The sequence below is a fragment of the Myodes glareolus genome, chromosome 20, assembly GCF_982192425.1.
Source record: "Myodes glareolus chromosome 20, mMyoGla1.1, whole genome shotgun sequence".
Classification (NCBI taxonomy): Eukaryota; Metazoa; Chordata; class Mammalia; order Rodentia; family Cricetidae; genus Myodes; species Myodes glareolus.
In genome coordinates this window covers 6710886-6731560 of record NC_142045.1, presented here as the reverse complement: position 1 = coordinate 6731560, position 20675 = coordinate 6710886, and the positions used below count along the sequence as shown (strand labels likewise).

The 20675-nt window shown below is 47.1% G+C and overlaps 1 protein-coding gene across 3 annotated transcripts in view; it reads right to left on the bottom strand.

Moving 5' to 3' along the window:
* Trim2 (tripartite motif containing 2) overlaps positions 1–20675 on the bottom strand; it is a 139019-nt gene that overhangs the window by 76369 nt on the left and 41975 nt on the right. Inside the window, exon 1 of one of the 3 annotated variants that reach the window (XM_048424598.3) lies at positions 19216–19652. The exons of the other annotated variants lie outside the window; for them this stretch is intronic. The gene's annotated coding sequence lies outside the window, so the exon portion shown is untranslated. Of the gene's footprint in view, positions 1–19215; positions 19653–20675 lie in introns of those variants that run through there. 3 annotated transcript variants of the gene reach the window in all.

Below are 20675 nucleotides of genomic sequence, written 5' to 3'. Positions count from 1 at the left end.
TGATTGCGGTGTGACCAGTCCCCTCCAGCTCCTGCTGCTGGTTCTCCGGCCATGGTGAACTCTTAAACCAGGAGCCAAAGTAAACCCTTGGTTCCTTAGTTGCTTTGGTCAGATATTTTTTCTCATAGCAACAAGAAAAATAACTAATACACGCAGACCATAAAGTGTGCTTTAGAATCCATATACATGTCTACCTGATCCCTGGATACAAACAAATACTGGACGTAATGCGCAATAAGCATCATTTGAATGTTTTGTAATTCGCTATTTTTAAAATTGTTGAAGCGAGAACCCAGGGATTCATGGTAAGGCAGGGCCCTACCTCAGCCATATTCTGAGTCCTGCACTTCTCTCCTGCTTGTTACGTGTTCTGAACTAGCAGTGAGCTCTTATAAACTGTCAAGTCCTAGAAGAGTAGGCAATAACTGACGAAGATAGAGGAGATGTAATAAGGACACCATTCCTTCCTAGAAGCCTGTCGGGGCTACGGTGTAGCTCAGTGGTAAAATGCTGACCTGGTAAAGGCTGTAAGTTCCATCCCCAGCACCAGCACCGTAAAAACATCCGAACAGAAGCGGTAGATCCACCACACATTATTTGAGATTTATTTTTGAAGAGACGATTACCGCTTATGCAAAGATGTAGTTTTTACTCTCTTGCGAAACCCCTTCAAAGAAGAGTTCAAATCACCACAGAACAGTACCAGATTTGAGCTCAGAATCAGTATGGAAAGCAAAATATTACCAAATAAGTTGTATCTTACTTTGTTATTGCCAGCCCTTAAATAGTTCCAGAATTACCAAAGGAAAATATTTTCAAAAATAGCCCAACCGTCTTTACACACAGCTCAGCAGCAGTGACCTTCGGTCTCTGACCCAAACGAGACACCACAGGCAAGAACTTCAGCTTTTACTTCGGGACTATGTACACCAGCAGACAGTACAGGTACTCCCAGACATGGTCATGTCACATTGCTCTAAAATTTTGCTGTTTTTTTTTTTAAAAAAAAATACTATTTTTACTTTTTCCATTTATCAAAACTGGAATTTTTCCTTCACATAATATATCCTGGTTACTGTTTCCCATCCCTCTACTCCTCCCAGTTCCTTCCTACTTTTCCTATCATGCAGATCCATCCCCTTTCTGTCTCTCATTAGAAAACAAATAGGCTTCTAGGGGTTGGTAATAAAATATAACTAAATAAAATATAAGATAAAATAAAAGTTTATAAGATGGCATAATCACAATCTCTCTCTCTCTCTCTCTCTCTCTCTCTCTCTCTCTCTCTGTCTCTCCCCCACCCGACAGACTATCATTATGTATAGCCCCAGCTAGCCTGGAATTCCATAAATAGACCAGGCTGGCCTTGGACTCACCGAGACCCATTTGCCTCTGCCTCCAAGTGCTGGAATTAAAGGCTTGCTCCATTGTGCATCCCTTCACAATGGAGACAGTTCTGAGACACGAGCCACAGTTGATTTCACGTTTGTGACATTACAGAGCATACCTGCAGATACCCCCCTGGTATAGGTGACCACACCTTGGCTACACTGGACACACAGACATATATGGCATTGCTTATTGTCCTCAGGGCCACAGTAAATGAAACTATACGAGACCACATCAGGCGTGAGGGGAAGTGATGCAGTGAAGGACACGGAATGCACAGGTCCTGGGGCCCCTGCTCGCATGTGTGGCACATTGTTTTCTAATAATCTTTTCCTTTTTCATAAGTAGGGGGAATGGAGGCTGGGGAGATAGATGGCTCCATCAGTAAAATGCTCGCTGTGCCAGCGTGAAGATCTAAGTCTGAGCTGCAGCACCCACTGCCACCCTAGTTCTGGGACGGCAGACGGGAGGGAGGATCCACAGTCTGGCTGATGCTGATGCGGTGAGCTCCAGGTTGAATGTGAGATCATGCTTAAAAAATAACGTGGCCTGTGACGTGGGCTCTACCAGCAAGTCCACTCTGTCTGTTTGTAGTGGCTGGTGATGTGGGGCTCTACCCCTTGGTCCACCCTGTCTGTAGTCACTGACTTGTGACGCGGGGCTCTACCCATTGGTCCACCCTGTCTGTAGTCAGTGACTTGTGACGTGGGGCTCTACCCATGGGTCCTTTGCAGATGGTGGGTTGGAGTATCACTCCTCACCTGACTCCTTCCTGCAAATGTTCTCCATCCGTGATGCAGGCATATTTTTTTAAATTGTGTGACACTTTTTTCTTTAGAGATGACTCCATCGACCACATACACACTGCCTTTTTGTTCTGACTTGTAATCACCCACAATCACACTAGCGAGTGACCTTCTGGTCACCACTGGTGTTTTCTGCGTGTCCTTGCTGGCTGCAGTAAGGGCACGCGTGATCTTTCAGGATTCATCACCTTTGTCCTCGTTGGACTCTGCTTGAGCCCATGTTGGGAAATATGCCCCGAAGGCCATGTGCTATGCCTCTCTAGTGTGTGAGGGGCACTCCCAGTGGAGTGACTGGGAACTGGCAGGCCTTCTGCCAAGCTGTGATAACCGAGTGGCTTGCCAACTTGTTTCGGGTGTTGCTTGGCATGTACACCAACACAAAAGCTATGTCTACCGGCTCTTCCCGGCCAGCGGCTCTTGACCTATGGGCCTGACCTCTGGGGGGGGGGCAAATGACCCTTTCATAGGGGTCGCCTAAGACCATCGGAAAACACAGATAGTTGCATTGCGATTCATAACAGTAGCAAAAATTACAGTTGTGAAGTAGTAACAAAAATAATTTTATAGTTGGGGGTCAGTACAACATGAGGAACTGTTTTAAAGGGTAGCAGCTTTAGGAAGGTTGAGAACCACTGCTCTAGACTCATCTTTCCTTGAGGATTCAATGGAGGGGGGGCGGAACAAATAAATAAGAAGGCCCAACTTCTGGGGTCCCTGTTTGTTGGAGGAAAGCGGTTCCATTCCACGTGAATTAGAGATTGATCCTTATTACACCTGAGCCCAGCTCTGGCCATGGTCAGCTGTGGCTTCACTTTGACAGGTCATCCAGCAGGTATGTTGTGAGATGCTTTTGATCCACTGGGGAACTAGCTCTTTGCAGAAGAGACAGTGTCAGGCTCCAGCGTCTGTGGCACCACGGAAAGACAGGACGCCAGGCTGCATGGCTTGACAGCATATGTGTGCAGCAGCCCATCCATGCATCTGCATAGCCACATCTTGACATTTCATAAACCCCGACTTGCAATTTTGCTTCATTTGTGCACACCCCCCGAACTAGTCAAGCATCAGAGTTGAAACACACTTATTTGTTAGAAAAGAGACCAATCAATTAATCAAAACTGTTTTCCAAAGGCCTTGGCACCGCGCGGTTATAACACAGCACCATGAAGTCAGGTGAGGTCTTTAAGGGTCAAAGGACCAGTGAAACTCTCATACCCTAGTCTCCCAAGTTAAACCAGGAAACAGAAACGAGAGGCCCAGGTTAGGCTGATTCCCGGTTTGCTCCTCCAGCACTAATGAAGAACAACTGATGTACCAGGAGTTTTGGGTTTGCAGTGATGCTTAAGACACAACCCTTGGACTCTAAGAACTTGCCACTGAAAACAAACAGGTGAAGACGTTGCTGGATGACAGTAACTCTTCTGAAAGAGAGAAGTCAGGCGAAGGTTGCAGGTTGAGTTAGTTACTCAAGGTAACTAACTGCTCTGTAGGTTATAATACGGGTGAGAGAAGGGTCTGGCATTGTCCTGTGGTGACCTCTGAGAGGCCTTTGATGGGTTGTGAGACAAACAGAAACCATTCAGGGAAAAGTCAACAGTTAAAGGTGCCGGGTGTTTCCGAACAGGAAGACCCAGCATGGACAGGCTCCAGGGAGTGAAGTAAGGGGCACTGTCAGAGGGAACAGCCTGCTCTTCTATGATATTTAGGTGCACAATGGGGCAAGAGCTACAAAAGGCTGGGACGGTAAATGTCCAGCAATCAGCGGGATGAACTTCCTGAAGGAGGCAGGAACGGACACCAGTCAGGAAGTTATTACACCAGTCAGCTCTTTCATGCATTCATCACTATGGCTCGAATATCCCCACCAACACTCACGTTGAAGTTTAATTCCCATTGTGAGGTAAAGTCCTGGCGAGCTCTGTAAGAGGTGATTAATCCTTCCTGGGTCAATGGATTAAGGGACCGATGGGTTATTTCAGGAGTGGCCTTGTTACGATGTGAGCTTCTCAGCTTCTTCTCTGTCCTACCTTGTGATATCTTGCACTGTCTTGGGACTCAGCAGAGTCCTCACCAGCAAGAATGTACTCAGCGGTCTGGGTCCCTCAACCCTGAACTCCTCGCTTTCCTAATTATACAAAGCACATTGCTTTACTTTAGATCCTCCAGTTTGTGGCATTTTCTTACATCAACAGAAAACAGACCAAGACACACACTCCTCTTCAAGTAAGCATTTTTTGTGCATTCCATGTGTCAGGTCCCTGCACACTTGAGGGAGCCTTTGTTACAGTGACAAGCTGCTGTGGAGCTCTCCGGAGACACAGAGTCCAGGAGGAAAGAAAAAAGCATCATAATCCTTGTGGGCAAGAGCTCTGATGGAGGTGAACTCAGGGTACCCCGGGAGGGTGCAAGACAAGAGTCATTTGGATTGAGTCTTGAGGGGCGAACAGGGATTGGTCAAAGAAAGACCGGGAAATGGACACTCGTCAAAAGGAACAACCGAGGCATGGTTCTTTAGCGACCTCACACACAGCAGCTCTGATGCAGGATGAGGGAAACTGAGCCGTTCTAAAGATTAAAAATAATGGATAAACGCACGCCAACTACTGATCACAGCTGTTTAGCAAGTGTGGGGCGTGTGCCAGGCACTGACTGATTTTTGCTTACATCTTTGTTTGTTTGCTCTACTGGAAAATGAACTCGATGTCTTATGCATGCTAGACGTGAGTTGTGCCCTGATTTGTACCCTCCAGCCCAAACAACGTTCTGTGAATGAATTTGTTGGTTCATTCATTTGAGGCAGAGTCTTATGTATCTCTGACTGGGCTTCAGCTTGCCAAGCGGTCAGGGATGAGCCAGAGCATCTGGTCTTTTCTACTTCTACCTCCCAAGACCTGGAATAACAAGCCTATGTCCCCACCCCTGGTTAATGTGGTTTATGAGGATGGAACCCAGGGCTCTGTGCATGCTAGACAAGTTATCTCATAACTGGGACCCATCCCCAGTCCAGATAGTGTTTGTTAGACACAGTAACTGATTTAATTATCCCAAAAGGCATTGCTGTTCTCTCTTTATAAACTTTCCCCTTCTGAGTCACAAAGCAGCTGAACGCTGTTTAGGGACTTCAAACCCAAGTATTTCTGACTCAAAAATCAATTTCTACTGATCCCTGAGGGACAGGCATGACCCAACTAACACAAGAAGGAAGCCTGCCAAGCCCAGGCCACCTGCGGGGATGTGCTGCTGGGTGAAGGCTGACAGGAGTACTAGATCATGGAGCCCAAGGCCGTGGCGGGAGAAGGCTGTGTACCTTAACCTGAAAGCCATGAGCACCCTGAAGATTCAGAAATGGCGGAGGGAGAAAGGGACAGGCAGACACCCTAGGGAGAGCAACCAGACAATAAGGCTCAGAAGCCCAATGAGTGTGGATGGTGACCGGGCTCCTAGAGAATCAAGGGGAGGCTGTTCAGGTTACCTGGGTGACGGGTGATGGAGGAATCTGTAGGCGTTAGGGTTAGACATATAGGTGACAGCAAGGGAAAGTGATGATGACTTAAGTCCAAGTTTGGCCATTACTAGATGATCTAGTCTAGAATATCCTCATGGACACTTGTGTTAAAATTCAATCTCTGTTGTAAGGTCTTACCAGATGGGAGCCTTACACAGTGACCCTTACTGGGCCACCAGGGCAGAATCATCGGCCCACAGATTAATGCATTGCCTTGAGGGGGGTCTACTGTCGAAGCTAGTTTGATTTTGTTTCTTTTATGTTCCTCCAAGTGATGCCCTCTGCCACTTGAGGATACCTCAGAGTATCCTCCTCTGCCAAAAGATCCTCTCCGGAAGCAGCCTCTTGACCCCAAACTTTCCAGCTTCCAGAACCACCGACGGAGTGAACATTGAGTCTTTATAAATTATGCATTTCCTGGTATTTGGTTGTAGCAACAGAAAACTGATGAAGACAGACATGCTGCACTTCAAATGTTTATTGACCACATGGAAATGTTGTTGGGTTCACAGTTCTAACCTCAGGTGGTATGGGAGAATTGTCTGTATTCTGTCAATCATGTTTTAAATAAACGCTGATTGGCCGGCCAGGCAGGAAGTATAGGTGGGTCAACCAGACAGGAAGTAGAGGCGGGGCAATGAGATCAGGAGAAGACTAAGAAGGAGGAAACTCATTCCTCCATTCCTGCCCAGACCATTGAAGAAGCAACATGTGAGCTGACAGCTGAAAAAGGTACCAAGCCATATGGCTAACATAGACAAGAATTATGGGTTACTGTAAGATGTAAGAATTAGTTAACAAGAAGCCAGAGCTAGTGGGCCAATCAGTTTATAACCTAATGTAGACTCTGTGTGATTTTCCTTAGGACTTGCCAGCTGTGGGGTACTGGGTGGGACAGAAATCCCAACAAGCCGGCCCTCATGTTACACTCAGGAGAAAGGCCTGAGTATTAAATGAGGATTAGAGACAGAAAAGAAATCTAGGCAGAAGACACCATTATAATAAGCACTCTTAGCCATCAAAGGACACAGTACCGTCCATGTGTAAGCCTTCCAATAGCCAAATGAAGTTGATAACCACCCTGAGTTTTATAAGACAGACTATGCATGCCATTCAGTAACCCATCTAGGATCGTGAAGTCTCCCTGAACTATGACGGGGTTCCCCACCCTTTAGTGACTGTAATCCAGTATTACAGTTGGGTACCATATAGTCATATATTTCACCGAAATCATATGCAGCCCTACACTTTATGCTATCTCACTTTTAATCTTTACTTTTTATTTATGTAACCATGGCAAGGTCTTGTCATGCATCATAGGCTGGCTTGGCTCATATGATCCTCCTGCCTCAGCCTCCAGAGTGCTGGAATTATGAGCATCTGCCACCACGCCTGGCACGTATTTCATGTCTAAAATAGACTGGCTGCGACTCACGAACTTGATTTACAACCCACTCATGAAAGCCACAGCTTGAGAAGGACTGTCTAACGCCCTTCTGCCTCCCACCACTGCGTCTGGGTGCTCACGGCAGGTTTGCAAAGGCAAGGGGCGGTGTGACTGGCATCATAGATGCCAGAGAGAAAAACTGGGCTTCTGCTGGTTTTCAGTCTCCAGGATAACCTGGTGAGCACCAATCTCTTCTGCCGAATTATGCCCGGAGGACTTGTCTGTGAAAGCTAGTTCTTAAACACCAAGTCATTTGTTGCTGTCATGGGTCTTTGTGGGGATTACAGCTAATTGCTACTGCCAACTTTTCCCCCTCTGTTGTACAGGAAGGGAGGCAGATGCACATAACTTGAGAGAACTGTGAAGTTATTTGTGCTAAAATTGCCATAGTGCTGCGTGGCAGGCAGTAGGACTTGGGCACACAGCCCAGAGCAGCTCACGCTCTCTTGAACCTAATTCCTGCAGACAGCAACGACAGTAGAATTATTCCCTCTGAAGCAGAAGCTATGGACTACGACAGTAACATCTTGTTCAGCAGGAAATGGTTCTGCTGACGGGGCTTTGGGAATCAATCCCAATACACATCATGGACCCTGGATGTAAATGTTCCCCCCTTTTCCTTCCGCTTCATGGAAAGAGGCAGCATGCTCCTTGCCACCAAAGGACTCATTCTGAGTGGCCCACCTGCCACCCTGTCACCCCCACGGTCTCTGGTGGTTAATGCTGGCTGTCGGCTTGGCTGGGTGGACAGGCTCCCAGGAAATTGATAAAGTTCACTGCTGGTTGTGTCCGCGAGCGAGCAAATTGAGGGGAGAAGACCCACGCAGGCTGAAGCATTCACTCGGCTGGGGCCCACATGGAAAAAAGCAGGGGGAGGAGGCACACATGTTTCGCGTTATCAGTTCTTCTTGAGGGGATGCACATGCAGTTTTGGTCCATCTTTGCACCGTGGACCTTAAACTCCACAAGCTTCAACCTTCGAACACAGACTTTCTGATATAAGCTAGGGTCATCTGAAAGGAGGGAAACCCAATTAAGAAAAGGCCTCCCTAAGATCCAGTTGTCAGGCATTTTCTCAATTAGTGATTGATGGGTGAGATGGCCCAAGCCATTGTGTGTGATGCCATCCCTGGGCTGGTATTCCTGGGTTCTATAAGAAGCAGGCTGAGCAAGCCAGGAGAAGCAAGCCAATAAGCAGCACTATAGTTGGTGTTTTTTTTAAAACTCTTTTTCTCTTTTTACTCTTTGGGGGCCAGCCACCCAGCTCCCAAATAAATACATGGAGGCTTATTCTTTCTTATATATGCCTGGCCTTAGCTTGACTTGTTGCTAGTCAGCTTCTCTTAACTTAAATTATCCTATCTACCTTTTGCTTCTGGGTGTTTACCTTTCTCTATTTCTGTACATCTTTTCTTTCCTTCTTATTTTATGTCTGGCTGGGTAGCTTGGTGGTTGGCCCCTTCTTTTCTTCTTTTCTTGCTCCTTGATCTCTTCTTCCCAGATTTCTCCTTCTATTTATTCTCTCTGCCTGCTAGCCCCACCTATCCTTTCTCCTGCCTTGCTATTGGCCATTCAACTCTATATTAGACCAATCAGGTGTTTTAGACAGGCAAAGTTAACACAGCTTCATGGAGTTAAACAGATGCAACATAAAAGAATGAAACACAACTTTGCATCTTTAAAACAAATGTTCCACAGTATAAAAAAAACTGTCACACATCTTAAAATAATATTCTATAACAAAGCACCCATTCATGGCCTCTGTATCAGCTCCTGCCTCCAGGTTCCAGCCCTATCTGAGTTCCTGTCTTACCTTCCTTCAATAATAGTGATATGGAAGTGTAAGCCAAATAGATTCTTTTCTCCCAAACTTGCTTTCTGGTCACAACGTTTCCTTGCAGCAATGGAAACCCTAACTGAGATACTTTTATTTAAGTCTTCCACAATTGTAGGCTCCACAATAACCCAGAAAGGAGTATAACAAAGGTTTATTTGGGGATAAACTTACAGAAAGGGTAGCAATCCACAGCCCCCTGTGTGATTGGGAACTGGGAACCGAATCCAGCAGAAAAAAGGGGTCACACTTACTTTTCATCTGCACTTTTAGTACCTCAGACCACACCCAAAAGGGGCCTGTATCTAAAAAGCTATTGACTGAAGGGATTCCCAGAACACACGATTCTGTTATTATCATCACTACAGCTGAAAGCCAGGACCTCACACGTACTAAGCAAGTGCTCTACCATTAAAAGCTGCCATCCTGGCTCCTGTATTGCTTTGTCACAGAGCATTCAGTCAGGAATCACTGAGCATCGGGTCTTAGGTAGGGGCACTCATGCTCCTCTCGTGAGCTTTCCTTCTCTCGTGTTACATCACCAGGGTGTCATAGAGACAATGGTGCATGTGCATGCGTGTGCCCGTATGTATGTGAGCGTGTGCATGTGTGTGTGCATGTGTGTGCCTCTATGTATGTGTATGTGTGCGTGCATGCATGCGTGCATGCATGCGTGCGTGCATGTGTGTATGTGTGTGTGTTGTTCATCACTTGCGGTGCTAGGGATGGAAGCCAGGGTCTGGTGCACACAGGTAAGCAAGCATTCTTCCACTGAGCCCCGCCCCCAGCCCTGAAGGGAACGTGTTAAAGCTGAGTCTTTCTCCATTCTGAGAGTAAATCATTGTCACCTTCTCAGTGCCAAGGAGCCCAGCGAGTTCACCGCCACACTGAAGGAATCCTGAGCTTGTACTGAGGAAGCAGCTTCTTCTAGATCCATGCCACCAGGGCAAATAAATGTCGTGACTAATAAAGAGGGGTCAGAAGAGGGCAGAAAATGTCCCAGCACATCCTGCTGGGTCAACAGTCCAACCTTCGTGAATAAGAAAGAGACAGCAGGCTGTCAATTCCCTCTCCCTGGCAGCTTCAGTGTCCCAGACACTGAAGGGACACTCCAGGGAGAAATCCCTCAGTCTCTATCAACAACTCTGGTATGTCCATTCCATACATGTAATCACTAGGTCATGTATCATCCTAAGCCAAGAGTTCAATGTCTGCTTGTTTGTGGGTTTTGTTTATTTCTTAATTGAATTCTACTGGTTTTAAAACTGAAAGCTAACCACAGAGCGCTAACCATGCTGGGAGAAGAGAATGGAAATCCGACTAAGAGTCTTAGTTTGCCCCATGAGCACTGCAGACCAAGGAAGAGCCGTTGGTCTCACTGACTGTTTCCAATAAGGCAAACTGCAGCAGGAAACAGAGTCCACATGTTTGGGGTTTACAGCCTCAGGCACCAAACTTTCTTTACGGAAACCTCCATATGACTTTAATTTTAAGTTAACTGTGTCTGTTTTAAGGTGAATAATTGAACATTTTGGTGGAGAGGGGATATTTTGAGGCAGTGCTCACGTAGCTCAGGATAGCCCCAAACTCACTATGGCCCTGACCTTCAATTCCTTCCACCTCCATCTCTCTGCTGAGCTTTTTTCTCCTGTATCACGTGGGTATTTAAAAGGACTCTGGGCAGCTTGAGCATGAGGACCCTGGCTCGGGCAGGCCTTGCCCTTCTCGCCCGTTTCCTCTGGCTTGTTAAAAATCATGAGATTACATTCTTAAAGCTAGCCGCCAAGATCTGTTTCCTTCTTTGGCCACTTCCTCCTCCTGAGGCTGACTACCAAAGTCCAGCAATCAAAAGCTCCCTTTGGTTCACCTAATTAACATGCACAATTAAAATTAAATACCTCATCCAAATACGGGTTTTCCCTTTAGCTTTATAAAACCACCATTTGCCTATGTACCACATCTGTCTCCCTCCTATCCACAGGCAGTCCTTTGTCCCTCTGAGACGGGGACAAAAACACCCCTTTCCCCCTTTCCCTTTTCCTATCTCCTTTACCACTGTACCCTGGTCCATTCTAACACACACCCCCCTTTTGCTCCTCTTAAAAATTACACCTGCAAGGTCATTTGTTGCTGTTTTTCTGCCCAGGTCAGTAATCAGCCCCTTTAACTTTTCTTCCCCACTTAATGAAGGAGCTCTCTGTGAAAACAGGTGTTTGGGTGTGGTTTGTACCCACTCTAGGGTCCGGGAGGAAGCCCCCACTGCTCCATAATCTCCTTCAGTATTCGTTCTGAAAATTTTACACACCCTGGCCAAAGACTGTGAACGAACCAAGAATGGACAGTTCTGAACTTGTGGCTTTGAACTCTCACTACGTCAGCAGGCATTGTGTGTGACATCACAGGCAGAGCCCTGGGTGGTCTCAAGGATAGAGGCAGAAGGTCTGGGGTCTTTTGTTCCTCCCTGGCCCTCCTGAGCAGCCATCAATGGGCACTAGCAAAATGTATGCAAAAGGAAGGTAGAAACCCGATGGACTCTTCAGAGAGGACTCGACGTCACTGGGATGAATGTATTTGTTCAAGAGACTCGAGAAAGAGCGAGCGGCTCAAGGGACATCTAGGAAAAGCGCGTTCCTCAGTTCTTTATCCAGTGAGGTTTAGCATGGAACATCCTGTTTGAGATAAACCTCAAGCACGCCAAGAATATTTTGTTCCGCATTGTAAATGCAAACCAGCTCCTATGCAGATGGAATCCTCAGTTTTACAACCCCATAAATCTGTCTTTCTCCCATAACAGAAACTGCTCTACTGAAAGCAAATTCTTAAAAATTTCCTATTCTGGTTGTTAAAAGGTTCTTTAGGAAGTAACAAGATGTGAAGGGCTCGGGTGGAGCTCACCCTAGCACAGCAAGGTTCTGGGTTCAATGCAAGGAGGAAGAAAGGAGGAGCCAAAGCAAGGAAAGAAGAGTCAGGTGCGTGGCTCATGCTTTTAATCCCAGCACACAGGAGAGGAGGAAGGTAGATCTCTAAGAGTTCAAAACCAACCTGGGCTGCATAGAGAGGCTCAGGCCAGCCAGGGCTACATGGTGAGACCCTGTCTCACAAAGGAAGGAAGAAGACAGGCAGGCGATAGGAATTTGTATGAATCTGACCTGTAATCAATGTTCATTAAAAATTGAGAATCTTTGTTTAAGTAAAACACTTTATGTGAGTTACAAAAGAAATATTTATAATGGGAATAACTGAGAAACCTGATATTTTAGCATGTAATGAAAGTATTCACAAGTGAGACAGGGCTGGGCACGAGGTTGGTAGACTGTTTTCTTTTGTGTAGGAATGAACCCTGAGCCACACCTCCCAATTTCTAGGTTGTTTTGGTGACTGGTTGGGCAGCTCCGAGTGGGTTTTAGCCTTCAGGCACGGATTACTTTGTACTCCAGGCTTCTGGACTGAGAACTGGAGGGGGGCAGAGGGCAGGAGATGAAGGAAACTCCAAGGGTAATTGTTACTTTATAGCAGAGAATAAGGAAAAACATAAGAAGATCGCGTCGGTCTCCACTCATGCCTGCCTTGGGCAAACGGCTTCCTGGCTCCTCACTGTACCCGGAGTGGGTGCCAACCGCAGGAGCGGAGTGAAAGGGACCCTTTATCAGCCCAGCTCATTTGTGCTGCAGCGTGTGTGCCACGCAGATGGCGAACGCATTGTTCTCACGAAAGGGAAACAGCTTGGCAAGGAAGAATTTTAATGGCAGGGATCTGGAGACCATACTCCGCAAACCTGATTTCATTAAAGTTGGATTTGATCACTACTGAGTTCATTGCTGGCAAAGAGACAGATGGAAGAGATGCACGGTGTTTGCCGTTTGTTCTCTGCAGCAACCACAACGCCGATATCCGTCCCCCTCGGCAGTGCGGGTTCCCGAGTGAACGTCTAGCCTGCCGGGCTTAGTCTTTCTCACTGCTCACTCCGTCCTGTACCCGAAACTGTCCTAAAGCTATTCAGCATAGCTTCTCTTAGCTGTTACAGGTCTCCAGAGTGCGCAGTGGCTGGGGACCTCAGGTCTAGAGAGTCAGGGTACTAACTCTAAGGCAAAGATGTAAGTGAGCACACGCAGGTAAAGGGATGACTCAAACTTGCAAGGAGTAGGAGAGGAGGGCATCAGAGGGAACATCTACGATTCTCATGGGTGTTTATGGGTAGCAAGCAGCTAACCCTGCAGCTTTCCTCCCCCGTGAGTGATCTTTGGTCCACACTCTTTGGGAGACTGTTCCTCAGCCACGTAAAACATTGGTTCAAGGAGTACCCAAAGTAGGCAATGACACCGCACACACAGTTTGAGTCTATGGCTTCTTTCTTCGACTCGCGTGGTTATTATTTTGCTTTCCTGAAATAGAATTCAACGCACCGGGTGAAAGCAAGCACCCTGCACATACGCTGCACGCCGAAACGGGTCTGTGCCTCAGATCTAGAGGGAAATAATTCACATGGTAGCCCCAAGAAGAGAGATCACCACGTGTAAGGCTCTACTGTAGCCACGGCAAGCTGTCCTGCCAGTCTCTACCATAAGAAAGGAGAGGAACCAGGCCCGACTGCAGGCTCTTCTGTTTAGTGTCCTGTAAGGTCCTGCCGCCCCCTCACTTCGCCCAGGCTCCTAGTTCGCCACTTTAATTCCAGCAAAACCATAACTGAGGCAGACTGTCTGGCTGAAAAGATAGAGCCGCATTCTCTATTATGTTCATTGGCCAACGGCACACAGGGAGGCTAACAAGATGCAAATCCTGTTCAATGTGGCTAAAACCTTTTTCATTCCTGAGCAAAGGCCCAGAAAACTTATTCGGTTTGTTGGCTTCATGATATGGCTTCAGACCACTGTAGAATGTGCGACACTAATTTAAATAAATTGCATGTAGCCAAAGAGAACGAGACGGTTTCATCTTTGTTTAGTCTGAGAGGCTATTTTCGTGATTACAGGGGCCTGATATCATCTTCTCAATTATTGCAAAGCTCAGGAGTGCCTACCATTTACCCACCAGCAACATTCCCATTATGGGTCATTTTGCAGCCACCCACCCCACACATAACTACTGCAAAACTGGCTAGGATCTGAGGAAGTAACCCCAGGGAGCAAGGCTGCACCTCATAAAAGTCTTGAAAGTAAGCAACAAATGCCAGAATGCCTCGGTTATGTTTAAAGATCCAAGAAAATGCCTTGTGCCACACCAAAGGAAGCATATCTCAGTGCCAGGGGCCTCTAGATCTCCCAGGTAGTGTTTACATCCGAGCCTCCAAAAAGGTCTCCAAGTTCCAGGAAGACTTTATTCACTACTTTGCTGAGACAGGGTCTCACCATGTAGCTCTCAGCTGGCCTCAAAATTCTAGTGCTTCTGCTTCAACCGCTAAGTGCAGGGTGACGGACTAGGTGGGATTGCGGGGTGATATGGTAGAATTTCCTCCCACAAACCTCTGGTTTAGAGGGATGTTTGTAAAGATACGGGACACTCTAAAGAAAGGCCAAATACATCATCCTGCAAGGAAACCCCTTCGACTCAAGGAGTAACAACTCAGGCTTCAGGAAGCCACTGAAATTGACCAAATATGCTAGCCCTTCCCTCTCTAGGCATACATAAGCAGTAAGGACAGCTGAGAGATACTCTCAGACCAGCGGAGTCACCGGAAAGAGACCGTGACCAGCTGACCTACCTAGGAATCTCTTGGACTCCCCGAACTCTTTACAAGAAGTTCAGATGGGCACCACCTGGGAGAAACAGAGACCAACCAAGCTACCTAAAGGAAGAAAGAACTAGCCAAGCCACCTGGAAGAAGCAGAAATCAGCCCAGCTATTTAGACGAAGCCCAGACCACCTGTGCCTCAAAGAGACCCTCTTGGACCTCTTGAGCTACCTGTAAGCTGTGTGGTACAGTCCTGGTTTCCCGCTTTGGTGAGTTGTCTCCATGCTGGGGGTGGAGCTGGGGGCTGCGGGTGCAGCTGTGGGTGAGTCATCTCTGCTCCTGTAGGTAGCCCCCATAAAGCTCATTAGATTACCAAGTTGGACTTTGGTGGTATCCTTGACTTTGATCTGTAGCTGATTCCCTATCCGGGGTGATTGCTCATGTCTGCACAGGAACAGTATCACACAGCACAATAGCTGATTCCCTATCTGGGGTGATTGCTCCTGTCTGCACAGGAACAGTATCACACAGCCCAGAGGTGTACCGCCATTCTCAACTGCGAGGAAGGCTTTAGAAGAGATTCATGAAGAAGGAAGCTCCCTAGTGGCTTCTCAAAAGGCACCAACCATGCTTGAAAACGCCTTCGAGGCTAAGGCTCTCCTTTATAAACAGCGACACCTGTGTAACCATGGCTGTACTTCCAGGTCATACAGCAGGGCCATGAAGTGAGATATTTTCTCCATAAATCTCTTTGGCTGGCAGACTAGAATAGGGTTTTCAAAGGCACCTTTCCTTCCTTCTATCAGACAGGGCCAAACAATCTAAAAGAACACTTGGAGGGGCTTGAAGAAGAGTTCATTGTTCTCATGCATGAGGCCCTGAGGCATAGACAGAACAGAACTTAGTTCTAATTTTTGCCACCCCTTTATGGTCTCACACTGGATCGCTCAACAGAAGCCCAGATCTGAAACTTGCCATATTTTTGAATCTCAAAGCCCTGAAAAACAAGACAGAATTCCACAGCAATTGATCCAGGCCTGAAAGGGAGATAAACGTTTAACAACAATTTGATGCTTCTCTTGATATTTTAAATTGATGGATGCATTTAAGGGAGGAAAAGGGTATCCTAGAAGAGCAGACATTCTGAAACCTGGAAGGCGTTCACACACTGAAGACTGATTTAAAAAAGCCAGTTACTGCTTCCCAACACTCCAGCTCCAGCTGTCTCTAGCAGCCCTTGCAAACTGCTTCTGGAAGCTGGTGTCTCAGGTGGATTCACAAGCTGCAGTTAAGCAGAAGGAAGCTGGCGGCGGCAGCTTCATTTACACAGGCCTAATCCACTACAAGCTGATAGCAATGCTGATGGGTACACTGATTTTGTTTGATCCAAGGACACACGAAAGACATTTTTTTTCCCTCGTGGTTCTAGGAATAAAACTCAGGGCTTTGTGCATGCCAGGAGGCAACCTATACCCTCTCCATCTGCAGACCTGAGAACGTTCCAATCTCCCAGGGACAGCCATTCCGCATAAATAAATTTCATGTAGGCATACAGTTAGGCAAAATAGAAAGAGTAGAAACTCTAGGAGGAGGATATCTCTGTCCTGTCATTAAGTTGACAGTCAAGGACGGGATGTACGAGAAAAGTCATGATTTGATGTAGGAAGTAGCCATTGTAAAGAAAATCTAATATGTGCCAACATAAACACTAAGTCTGTGGTTTAACTTCTACCAAACCCCACAAATGACATAAAAGCCAAGCAGGAAGTAAACATCGGCTTTGTGTCATCGTATTTACCCCCTTAATTTTCTATTTATCTCAAAAGTGGCAGTTGTCAGGCTTTTTTTAAACCCTAAGATCAAATACTCTCTATGTGATGAGACTTAATATCTCTCTTTCCAAAGAAAATAATGCATTGAACTTACACATAACTTGTGTTTTTTTTTTTTCCTTAAAAGACTTGTTAACTCGTCATTCAAGTAAAGTCTAATATGTAAGGATAGAGATAGAGCAATCCCTTGGCACCTGAAGGGGTTGGCTCAAGGGCATCCTCACCTCTGTGGACACTACCTCTGCAAATAAGTCCCTTCTATAAACCGCACATAACCTATGCCTATCCCCTGTCTATTTGAAGTGTTCTCAAATCGCTTGTAATACCTCTGTAGTTGAGAATCACTGTTCTGCTGTATTGTATAGGGAGTAATGGTCAGACAAAAAGGGGGCTTCTTGTTCAGTAAGGACTTGCTACTCCAACAGACCTCACTGAATAATAAATGTCAAAGGCAAGGTAACATCTGCAGTTGAATCTTAGCTTTGGGAGCCTTGACTGCAGGGAGTCAGCAGGGAGCCAGCTTTGACTTTGCTGACAGTCCGATAAGGCCTCAGTCTTTGCCTCAGGGCTTAATGATAACTCTCTCAGACAGACCAGTCCAACAGACACTCTGGACAGATTTTTCTCAAGGACATCATCGCTGTCCCAACCTTCATTATTAACAGCTACATAGAACGGTGTATCTGAAGAACCTGCCAGAATAAACTTTCTGTGTGTAAAATGTTCAAGCTAACACTGTTTTTTACATGTTTGTTATCCAAGATAGATATGGGATAAACAAAGCCACCTTATTTTCAGCAGTGATGAAGGAAAGAGGATATTATAACATTTTCTGAGGAGTCCAGGGTTCTAGGATTTCATTTCCAAAGCTCCCTTGGAAGTTGCTACTATTACCCAGTTGGGTCATCTCCACTGAACGGGCCACGCTTTCATGGTGAAGAATTTGGACGGGAGTAAATTCCTGTAGCTTGAGGAACACGCACACAGACCTGCACGGCAACTATCAGCCTGACTGAAGGGTCAGTGGATGGGATCCAACCCAAAGGCAGACCAAAGAAATGGCCAGAGCATGAGACGGTGACGACTATACTTTCTAACCCGTTTATATTTAGTGTCCTTGAGAAATTCCTTCCGCTTGTACTTCAGTATGAAATAGAAACTACAATCTCACCAAACAGCAATTCATACAAGCCCACCGCAACACGATGAGACAGAAATAATTAAAGAAAGGGATACCACATTTTTGACATACAGTACTATTTATTATATAAAGTCTTCTAGGAAAATCAAATCTAGGTTTAGAGAGATGTTCTCAGAGAAGGAACATCTTCACCTAACCAAATGTTGGTGACAGCACTGCACACATGCCACAATCCAAAATGAGGTCATGGCAACCGAGCGAAATGAAATTCTAAGGTGAGGGAGGGGAGAAAACGGAGGCTGCCAGGCAAAGGAAACGCTAGTATGAAGCCGGTGAGCTATGGGGTGCAGCTTTTGTACTCGATCCTGGGTGCAGAAAGCCCTGCCCAGCTCACCAAAGTCCATATCTACCAAGGCAGGAGGGAGGCAGAGTCTTTCTTCCTATACCTGATCTTTAATCATTATATGAGCCCGAGTGTGAATAGGATGGAAACGTAATGTGTGTCATAAAGAGTCTATAAAATATCTCATGTCTTTGGTCAAGGATGTGATGGGCCAAGCACTGAAGACTCCTTCCTGCTCTTCTCTTCTTTGGAGTTGAAGGGCAGGTGCTGCCTCTGCCAAAAGGAAATGAAGTGGAAATCCAGCACGATAACTCCCTCCCCGATAAAGGAATCTGGAAATACCAGTTATGCTGAACGAGTTTATAACTATATTCTAAGAATACAGATGTGAAGGATAAGCTCTATCTCAGAAGGGATAAAAAAGGCTCCAAGTTTTGGGGGGGAGGAGCATAGAGGAGCATGCTGTCACGAGAACAACCTCTCATGAATCTTCCAGGGTCCACCCTCGTCTTTAGACTCCCGGAACTCCAAATGCCCTGAAATGCACTGTTTAAGACGCATTTGAGAGCTGGAGCAGTAGCTCATTAGTTCAGCTGGGGCCCCGGAAAAGAAACAAATACATCCCCCCAAAACCAAAAAGCGTTTGAACCTAAAGCTGTCTGTGCCCTAAATAGAGTAAAGGGGTGCAGAAAACGAGTCGGTTGCTCCCTGGAATTGACTGGATTACAGGTAGGAAAGGATCTTGGGGTTCACGGAATGCTTTAAAGCTCTGACAGGCATTTCTTAGGACAAGATTCCTCCCCGCCCCCCTCCCTTCTCCTGACAGTAGCATACAATTTTCAACATGCATCTATCAAAAAGCCTCAAAAGGCAACATCTCCCTCCTTTAATAAACCAGGGTGTAGCATGAGATTGACCAGAGGGTAAAGTGTGGAAACTAATCCGAAGGGAACCTACCAGAGTAGTCCTTCAAAAAGAAAGAACATTTTTTTCTTAAAGGAAAATAAGTAGAAGCGGAGAAAAAAAATAAAAAATTAAAAATGGAGGAAGCCTGTCCCTTCCAAGCTTTTTAAGGTTGCAGACAAAACAGCTTCTTCTCCAGAGCCAAATGACTTTGCAAGCGTTCCTCGCAAGTTAGGGTCGTCAGGGGTCCGCGGGATATGGGGAACAGTGCTGACGGACTGCCAGCCCTGCAAAACCGCAGCCCTAGCCGGGGTGCCCGCGCCCCGCACGCAGCCAAGGACACTTACCGCGACTCTCGCGGCTGCTGCTCGCACCCGGACCTCAGACGGCCGCAGTCCCTGGCGTCCGCGCGCCCGCTCCACGCCGTCTCAAGGTCACACCGCTCGGTGGCGGGGACGCCGTCTACGCCGCGGGCTCAGCACAGAGAACGGAGGCGAGGAGCAGAGCTGGCCTCCCCAGCCGCGCCGGGGCCTTCCCTCCGTGTCGTCGGTGCCAGGCAGCTCCCCTCTGGGTCACTTCCATTCTGTGCTCAGTCCCAGAGCGGCGAGACATCTGTTTTCCATAAGCCTCGCGCAGAGGCAAATCCTGGATTAGATGCCAGAGCCCACGCCACAGCTGATCCGCACACAAAGAGCCGGGGACAAACACGCAAGTTGGTGCCCAGTTCCAGAACCACTCGGATGACTAAGGCGGCCGCAGCCGGGATGCACCAATCCGCGGCCGGCTGGGTTTTCAGGTCTACTGCGGAAAACTCATCCCCCCACCCCCCCGCCCACCCCACTAAAGCACGCTCTGTCCCCGCAGGGGAAGTGACTTCAGCTGCACCCGGCTGAGTGAATTCATCGCAGCCTGCTTCCACCACCCGGCCTTCGGCATTGAAAGCAAACCCTGCTGATCGTGATGAAGGGGGGCAAAGCTCGGCGTTGGCTTTAATTCCATTACATGAATCAAATATGATACTGTCAGCGCTGAAAACCACGAGGAAGTGCTGTCTCTGAGGGCGGGCTTTTCACTTTCTGCAACAGCTTGGGCAAAATAGCTGCCTTCTCCTTGCTTCCCTTCCTCAGTTAGGAAGCACGGAGTTGCTACTCTCAAGGGCTGTACCGTCCAATGAGAGGTAGGCCAAGGAGACTTGCCATTTTCCAATCCTGCAAAATTACTGTCAAAGAAATGCAGGGAGGGCTTGGAGGAATTTTCAATCGCTAAGGAATCCTAAGACCCAGCCATGTCCTCCCCACCAAGCGTTTGCTTTTTGGAGCTTCGGCAGACTTCTGGAACAAAGAAGCTGGGAATTGATACTGAAGGTGGTTGTATGGGGAGAGCAGGAGCAGTGGGGACAGATGCCCTACGGTGGCTGACGAGGCAGTTAGGTCCCTGTTCTTGTTTGATTTTGGATGGAAGCTAAGGGACCCCTCTGGCAGATTTCAAGCTGGCAGGTGATGCACTAAGATTTCCACTGCAGAAAGATAATTTCACAAGAGGAACGAGTCTACCTAGGAAGGAAGTGGAGGTGAGTTTGAAACCGGGCAAAGACTCCAAAGAGAGCGAGAAAAACTGGGAGTTGATGCTCAGTATAGGAAGGGAGTATGTTGGGGGCTGTGGACCCCGAGACCCTGAATTTCTTGTAAACAACTTGTTTCCCCCTGCTCTGAGCGGGTACAGCTGCTCTGGGCAGGAGACCCTGAAGGCAGGGGCGTGGTTTCTGGTGAGGCCTGCGAATGAAAGATTCCGAGAGCTGGGGCGTGGC